This window comes from Temnothorax nylanderi, unplaced genomic scaffold, assembly GCF_030848795.1.
Source record: "Temnothorax nylanderi isolate EJ_2023f unplaced genomic scaffold, tnyl_v1.0 TNYL_tig0673_pilon, whole genome shotgun sequence".
NCBI lineage: Eukaryota > Metazoa > Arthropoda > Insecta > Hymenoptera > Formicidae > Temnothorax > Temnothorax nylanderi.
Window position 1 is genome coordinate 1 of NW_027249735.1, and position 8,941 is coordinate 8,941.

At 42.1% G+C, this 8,941-nt stretch overlaps 1 pseudogene; it reads right to left on the bottom strand.

The window, feature by feature from the left end:
* Positions 1–31: 31 nt before the first annotated feature.
* LOC139784768 (protein TANC2-like) lies at positions 32–8,518 on the bottom strand (annotated as a pseudogene).
* Between the last annotated feature and the right edge of the window lie 423 nt (positions 8,519–8,941).

Below are 8,941 nucleotides of genomic sequence, written 5' to 3' on the forward strand. Positions count from 1 at the left end.
GCTGTTGGTCCAGTTCAACGGCGGCGCCAACTCAAGAAGAAGAGACACCATCTCGACGGAACCTTCGTGCGCGTACATGCATAGAACAGGTGCGTTACCCAATATTCGGTAATGTGATTCGGTGATGCACCCGCCAGCAGGAGCAACCGCGATACCTTCACATTTGGCTATAAATGTTTCGAAGCGTGCACAATGCCGAGGAGATGCATTCGGTCGATAAAGTCAGCCAAATTGCCTAAGGATGAATGAAGGAGAATCGAATAAGCTACGCTTTTACTACATTACGCTTGATTACTATTTCGTGTTGATTGTAAATAACGATTTACATACTTGTAAATCGCGCGAAGGCCAGCATGGAGCTACGCCTCTGTAAACGTGTGCCTTTAGCACATGGTGACCCAGTTCTAAAGCTTTGTCACCATCCAACGGCGCTTGAAGGCGAGACAGTCTGAATGCTATCGCCGCATGACCGAGTCTGTAGTCGCACAGGAATTTTGTTGATTCTCCCTCATCTCTTCTCATCAGCCATTCCCTGAACGATGGGTGAAAGAACATGTACGTATTGTCTAAGCGTTTCACAAGAAAGCCAGAGAGCATCTGATAAGAAAAAAAGGATGTCATTACATTAAATCGGCGAATGTATATTAAAAGAGTTGATATAACGTTTATGTAGCATTGTGCACAGGCTGACGATGTAACTAATTGTCAAATTATACATACATTGACAAGTAATCATACAAGTAAATATGTGAGGATATTTATATATAATACTAGTTCACATGATGAAATAATTATTCTTTCATTCGTTTTAATTACTTTCGTTATGTCTAATTGGAATATTTTCTATATTTTCGTCATTAAATTACTACGACTTACATTGTATTCGCACCGTATTCGGCAGAAAGACAGAGACAGAGAGAAAGAAAAGGAAAGAGTGAGATAATTGTACAATGTATCCGTTTAAAGATAATCCGTTATTAAGAATAGTCGTATTACTATATATCAAATTGTTTAATATACTTGCCTTAAATCTCTGTAAAAAATCATCCCATGAAATAAAATGATCTATATTTAGAGAATTGATGGAATAAAAAATTCAGGTAGAGTTAGTGGATATAGAGCTGCCAGACAAACAGCCAGAGAGGTTGTACTTTGTCGAAGGATGCTGCCGTAGGGAATCTCAAGTTAAAATGTAACTGAAAGATCTGCGCGAGAGAAACCGGTAATACCTAGGAGATGAAATAACGTTTGTTAAATTCCATCATTCCTTCGATATCTCTTTATGTTATCTTATAATTATGTATCTTATATATCGCCGAAGCAACAGCGGCTTGTATAATTACGATTATAAAAGTTAGTTAAAATAGAGAGATTGAAAAATATATCATGTACCTTGTAACTCGCAGATTTAGCGACTAAATGTCCGCTCTCGATAAGGTCAAGCGTCAGCTTAGCGAAGAGAAAACTACCTCTGGCTAGAGTGAGCAAATGTGAAGAGAATCTTGTCTGATTAGCGCTACACGATGATTCTGCCTTGCCGTTTACCGACGCAGTTACATTCGATTGGATGGAAGGACTTTGCGCTAATCTATAACCGACATAATCGGATAAATCCTTTGCGATACTGTTACCGATCGCATCGTTCGTAGTTTTGTCCAACGAGATTCTCGTATATGGTAGTTGCTTCGCGCAATCCAACAATTGCGTTCTGACCGTGCAAACGATCTTTAACCAACTAGGAATGTTAGGTGCATGCCTCGTTAAGAAAGAAGCTATAGTATCGCCTCTGTCTGGCCTGTGATACTCTGCTTCGCAAACGGCGTCGATCAATATTATCTGGAAATAGAATGTGCGTCGAGCAACGTTCACGACATAATAACGACACTTATATCGCGAGCGTTTCGTTCACCGATGAAAAAACAATTGTAGCTACGCAATTAAGCTACACGATAACGTGTTAATGCTCATTTCGTTTACCTACCATGTTCGAAGTTGGCAGTCTATTGGCTTTCTTCAGAGTCAAAAGTGGTTCGATAATACCTCTCGAGAGCGCGAGATCTGGATCAACGGTACATTCCCTTTGCGACAACGAGCCTTGAAGATGGGACTCGGACAAGAGGTATTCTCTATATGAGATCAATGAGGAGCCTGGCACAGTTGCGCCGCTAGCGAGTGAATTAGATCTGGGACTAGGCAGGTACTGTTATTGTCGGCTTGGCAAAAGTGATAAGCCACAACGTGTGACGCTAATTCGCGGACCTGTAATTCGATATAACTGATTTGCACCTTCTCTTCACAAACTGTTAGAAAATATAGCATTGAGAGATAAACGCTGGCGAGCGTACCTTTTCATTAGTATGTCGAATGTTGGCTTGCAGAGTCGCGTTGGTATTCTGTTTCTCTCTCTCGTCGCATTCCTCGCTCTCTTTCGCCGATCTTGGCTGCTCTCTCCTTCTTCCGAAACAACTATGTTCCACTAGCTGTAAAACGAGTGCAGTTTTCCCCGTGCCTGACGATCCGGAAATCAAAATGCCGGGACTGGAGCCATTGATGACTGATTCTAATTCATGTAACAACCACTGTCGTCCTGCGAAAAGTGGATCTTCCTCTAGTAACGGCACCTCGAAGAATAATGGCTTCAGGTTTAACTGTGTCGTATGACGCTGAGCAAAACGTACTGAAATAAACACATATATGGATCTTTATTGTATTATGTATTCGAATATGTTACATATTTCGATTCGAACATAAAGAACGGAATGTTGGATATTACGTTTCGCGTCCATGGGACCTTTAACGTTACTGACTCTCGCCGATCTCCGGGCGCAGGATCGTCTGTTCTTCAACTGGCCGAACTCGTCGGTTTGACCCGCTTCTGCGGCGTTGACGGAATGTCTTCTGGGTGCGAGTGGGCTGGAGCTACCGTTCGAAAGGCCTGATACTGACACGGACATAGACATGGACATTGACGTGGACGCGGACAATGATGTGGAAATGGATGCTAGGCTACCAGCGCTGTCACAGTCTCTAAATTTAGTTTTCGCTTTAGCCTTGGCTTTCGGCTTGACGGAACATCGCAGCGCTGCCGCGGCCTCCGCTTCGCTCGACGTGCCCGTCAACGTTGACACTGGGCTCGTATTCGTTGATGCCAATGTCTGCGTCTCGAAGCTGGTCAGGCTGCTGAAGGAGGCCGCGGAGCTGTCGTGACCTTGTATCGGAGTTTGTGAGGGATACGCGCTTGATTCCACGCTCGCGTTTGCTCGATTGGATCCCAATAGTAGGCCCAGTCTCATGTACAGATCCGACTGTGATGATTTCCTGGTTTTCGAAGACAGCGGTTTCACGCAACCACCCTCATCGTCTGCGGAAAGAAGAAGTATATTAATAATTAGATGGTGCATGAATATAAAATAACTGATATCTAGTTGACAAATCCAGACAGTGCCGATCAAGATAGCAAGTGCTTCGTGCTGTATCCAAAAATTGACGGGCAAAACATAAAATCACACTACTAATTATAAAATACGCTTAGGCGGCTATGTTATCGTTAAAAATTTCAAGTTAAAGCAACTACAATCGAAAGTTGTAATGTTGCAAACGTCACGTATAGGGTAATCAGACTTGTAAAGATTTTCTTACGTTGATTAATTTTTATTTTAATTTTTATTCCGTTCGTCTAAGCGTATCTTTCTGACGCAACATATTCAGCGCTCTGCAAAATGTGAGAAATCAAACGCTAAATCCAGGCATACGTGATATTAATTACTAAATAATAAAAATATAAACGTACTTGAAAATATTTTGCACATTCATTGACATATAAAAAATATTATGTATCTTGTTGATTTGAATCTATTCAGAGATTTTCCATTCTCTATTCTTTAGTAATATTAAAGTGGAACTAGTGGAAGAGTTTTGGCTACTTTGAATAGACAATGCCAAAGTCCGATTTAATTTGAAAACTAGCAATGCCAATAGAAAATGCGAGAGTATTTACAAAAAATATTATAGTCATTTGCTTTGATAAAAGGATAGAGGTACACACGACTCGACATGATTTTGACAAAAGCAACGATATATAATAATAAAATAACAAATAATGAGGTAATTATAATAAAGGATAATTACAAATTGCGGGTCATGCTTCTAAAAAGAGACACTACAAAAGGTGTTACCAGAAAGAAATAATTTTTGGCGCTAGCGATGGCTCTCCACGCCGAAAGGCGCGTGCTCACGCTTGCGCGCGTGACAGCTTTTATTCCTCTACAATTCTACATCCATTCGCAAACTCCAAGCATCTCAAACGTGTTTCAATAGCGATACACAACATCGAATTTGAAAAACTCCTCCTGCCTGCAACTTTATTCGACGAGCCGATGAGCTGATTCAGCCCGTCGTTAGCCGTGCCTTGACTACTGCTCCACAGAGACTTGATTTTTCCCAAGACAACACCGGGCCATCTTGTTTTTCCTTCCAAAGACGAAGTCATCCAAACTGTATATGTATGTGCAATTTTTGGCGTTATCAAGATACTTGACGTGATTTGAATCGGAAACGCGAAATTTTCTCTTCTCGGGAGAAGAGCAGCGCGAACCTACAGTTGATTTAAGAGAGAAAGTTTGTACCTGATAAGGCGGAAGGATTGTCATTTATAATCGGTTCGGGCGAGGATGCCGCGTGTCTCGAAGACCTCTGGACGGCAAAGGAACTTCTGAGCACTTTTGGGTTGAGAAAGAATCTCCTTCGTTGATTTGGTGGCGTGGGACAACCTACGGGGCACCGATTTTACGTTTTTTAATGTACATCTTGAGGCGAGACATTGATTGAATTGCACGCTTCAACGTACTTTGCGTCATTTTGAGTTTTTGCCGATCTTGAAAAGCAGAAGGAGCTGGAAGTGGCGAGGCCTTACTTTTCAAGTTCTTAGCTACCGTTATCAACGAGAGATTTTCTGCCGCGCCTCGCTGCTGAAAATAAAATAAAATAAAATAAAGTAAGATATTGTGCAAGATATTATGATTACTTAATCTCTTTATGCGACCGGTGTAATAAATGAGAAAATAACGAGAAAAAAAATTTACTTTCTCTTCTGGCATTCTTCGTTTTCACTTGCTTCCTATTCTTCCTAAATGTAACAAATTAAAAAGAGTGTGTTTCTCTCTATAAAAACATGATAACTTCCATAAACGGAAGGTGTTGAAACGATTTACATTTAAGAAGAAAAAAGCAAAGCAAAGACGCGTTATCTCTCGTCTTTCGTCTTTCCCACGCGACAACAGGAGGGCCGGCTTACGTGTAAAACTCGCGATGGCAAATTAGCCCTCGTGGTGATCTTGGTACGTAGCCTGGGGCTGCCACAGAGAGAATTCACCGTCGATGACTCATCGAGCCAACCATCCGTGGGCGCGAAGGTGGACAGTGGTGCCGAGGTAACGTCCCTAAGAGATGGTTCTTCCAACCCGTCGTCGTCGTTGAGATCGCAGCCACGCAGACAAAGTGGACAGACCTCGCTGCGAAACAGGCAGGAGTAGCAGCGCTCGTGGCCGCAGGAATCGATCAGGCGACGTTTCTTGCCCTTGTCAAATGGCATTTCGCAGGATGGGCACGTAGATCCACCCAACATCCCCGTCGACTCGACCAACGCTCGTATTTGCGCCAAGTCTATAAACAGAGCACAATCATATATCATTTCAATTTTCATCGATAATTCTCTCTCCAAAAGTAGACCCAACTCGCAACTCGCAACTTGGGTCCGTTCAAGGTATCGAGATATGAAAGATCAGCGCGTAATGTACGAAAAATAAGAATAAATGTAATCTCACGTCGCGAATCAAAATCAACGTGCCATTTTAAGCCACTGAAAAAAACCGATATGGTCGTTTGACAATTATAGGCTCATTCGTTGCGACTAAATCGTCGCAGAACTTTTGATATGTCGGTTAGCGGCGAGGACGAGACACACGTATTGTCACGTGAGTATCGAAGCGGCGACCGGCGACACTCGTTCATCACGAACACGCAAATCAATCGAATAATCACGCGAATCCAAGGCGCGCCATGTATGTACATACATGTACATCCTATTGTAGAAAGTAAGGTCAAGAGATTTCGCGTGCACGCTCCTCTCGAACGTGACCTTTTTTAACGATGCTTTGTCGAACGACGTTATATTCGCTCGATTAACTTGGAAACCACGAGTTTCTTTGCACGCGTACGCGCTAGTATTATATATATCGAGTATAATATTTGTGTGTATTTACTTTGGATAAAAGATCGATTAAACCGGAAAGAGCTAAATGCGGGAAAAACTGTAGTGGATGAGATACGCGTTAATGTATATTTGTCACAAATGGATAGAATGGATAGGACATCCAAGGTAGACATCCAAGGAATATGAAACAAGACGGAAAGAGAGAGATATGTGGTTAAATACGTGAAAAGTTGATTTCCTCCCTCTTCGATGGGCAGAGCTCGGCGAACAAAGTGCGGCGAACAGGGAAACGGGAAAGAAGAGAGGAGAAAAGAAGGAAGTCACACGACCCCTCGTACCGGTAACTCCGCGTGAGGCAGGTGCAACAAGAATCGCCTGGGTTACCGTAAGCTGGGTCAACGCACCGAGCACCGAGCACGACGAGCACCGAGTCTGGTGCGCGCCACGGAGACCAGCGGGCACAGCGGAGACCTCGCTTCTCGTTTTCTCAGGACGGAGGAGCTTCACTGACTCACGCCTCACGCCTCACGCGTCCTCGTCGCGGGACCCAGGATCCAGTTTCCACTATCGCGTCTCGTCTCGCCTCGCCTCGCCTCGCCTCGATATACATAGATGCCAATCGATTACAAACTACAATCTAATCACTAATGGATAGGATCGTCTCGCGATAATCCGATCAGCTAGACTAGCTAGAGTGACTCGCCCTTTGCAACACGATTGCCGATTATTTACATTTAACTTTTCTTTCGCCACGTACCACGTATCCTCCTAACATACACATTTTTCTTCCTTTATTCCTATTATTATAGTTTTAAATGCCGCGTACATATTGTACGCGTTATTCGTATTCTTCTCTCGTTGATATATCTACAGTTGTGCTTAATCGATGATCTCACAATCAGTTTCAAGAAGAATGGTAATTTTATTGCCATCTTAAATCATGTGTAGAAAGTTAAATTGCTTTCTTCCGATATCGCGTGGTGTATTATCGTTTTAAACTGGATCGATCCGTTTTGCTAACGCCGGTGAAACGCGATCTCTCACGATATGCGGCATCGATGATTTTGCAACGACAGTTACGCGTGGTTCCGCGCAAATATTTGACACGACAGAGCTTTTTGTATGAAGAATGCATCTCGCGTCAGTCCGTGAAAATTTGTACAATCGCGTCGAACAAATGAGAATGTTGTCTATGTCTATGAGAAGAAATTAGAATTTATTCATCCCATTTTTGCTCGAAACGACGCGCGACGGCGAAATACGACATATCCACTGGCCGACCTCGATGGAGCGAGAACGAGGGCGATTAAAATCCGTTCGCCAAGTGGGAAAACAACAAAGTGGAACAGAGCAGAACGACCGGAGACCACGACCACCTGTTGGCTGATCTGCTGGCCGGCTTCTCCGTCTCCGTTCTCCACACGTTTCGTCTCTCCCTCCCCCCCTCTCTCTCTCTCTCTGCATGTCTTCTCGTAAATTAGGTCTTGTAGATTACCTGAATCACACACAATACTAAACCTTACTACCTACGAAAGCCATGGTTCTTTTCCCGTTTAACAGAGACAATTATTGGCAATTCCAGTGCAATTTAAAATTTGTGTTATTTTTGCTTTTCTGCATTCGTTTATCTTCAAGTTTTGATCTTCAAGTTTTAGATTTAAACAATCTAAAATTCTAAAGAAAAAACAGAGAAAATGAGATTGATAATAATCTGGATCTGGATAATGCTATGAGAACGGTAAGAGACACAGCGAAGAGGCCACCGAATGGAGAACGGCTGCAGTTATCTGGTCGTCGTGTTTCGGTTTCGACGAGTCACGTGTATTAATCGTTATTCGGTGCCCAGAAGAGTGAGAGAAAGTTACTTTACCGAGGTGCTCGCCTACAGTCCTGTCGTATTTAAATCCTGTCGCGTCGCGTTGGTACCTTCGATATACCGGGAGGCTATGAAATATCGTGATATCGCTAAATCGTAGCGTTTCTCAAAGTAGGTCACAAGTGTTGCATAACGCTATAAAATTTAAGATTAACATAAAAGAAATGCAATTATATAGTACGTTATTTATACCTCGCGTTTATACCGAATGAGAATAAAGTCCAGAATAAAGTATGCAAGAATCGAAATTTAGTTTAGTAGAAGTAATAAAATGAGAAAATATTACCAACATCTAAAACTAGAGATTATCTGCTTGCTAGATTATCTTTCATTTTTCATCTCGACGCAAGATGTGATCGAATTAGGATTTACCTGGTTGTTTCTATGAAATGATATGGTTCATCGTTGTGACGCCATCGCTGATAAGGCATATTAAATAACGGGAATATATGAGATTTCGTGCTTCATGGATCAAATAAACGAAGAGAAAAAATGCTCGCGCTTATCGCTTAGCAGCGCTCTTTTTCATACTCGAAAATTGTGACACGGCAGCATTGATATCTTGCTCATATAATTATCAGTATATACATTCCGCGACACGGAAATTCTTTCTATTGCACATATAATTGCGTTAAAATTATTCTTATATTTTCATACGCCATTCTTTCCTCTCTCTTTTCTATCATCAAATAACACGCAAATAATACGCGCATATAATCTCAATAGATTTTCAATCTTATCTGTCGTCTCGTTTATACACTTTAACGTTTGCACGTGGATTTGACGAACATGGACACAAATATTAATTTAGATAACAGAGTGTTGTCTTATGTAGACCCGCCTTAAATGCAATT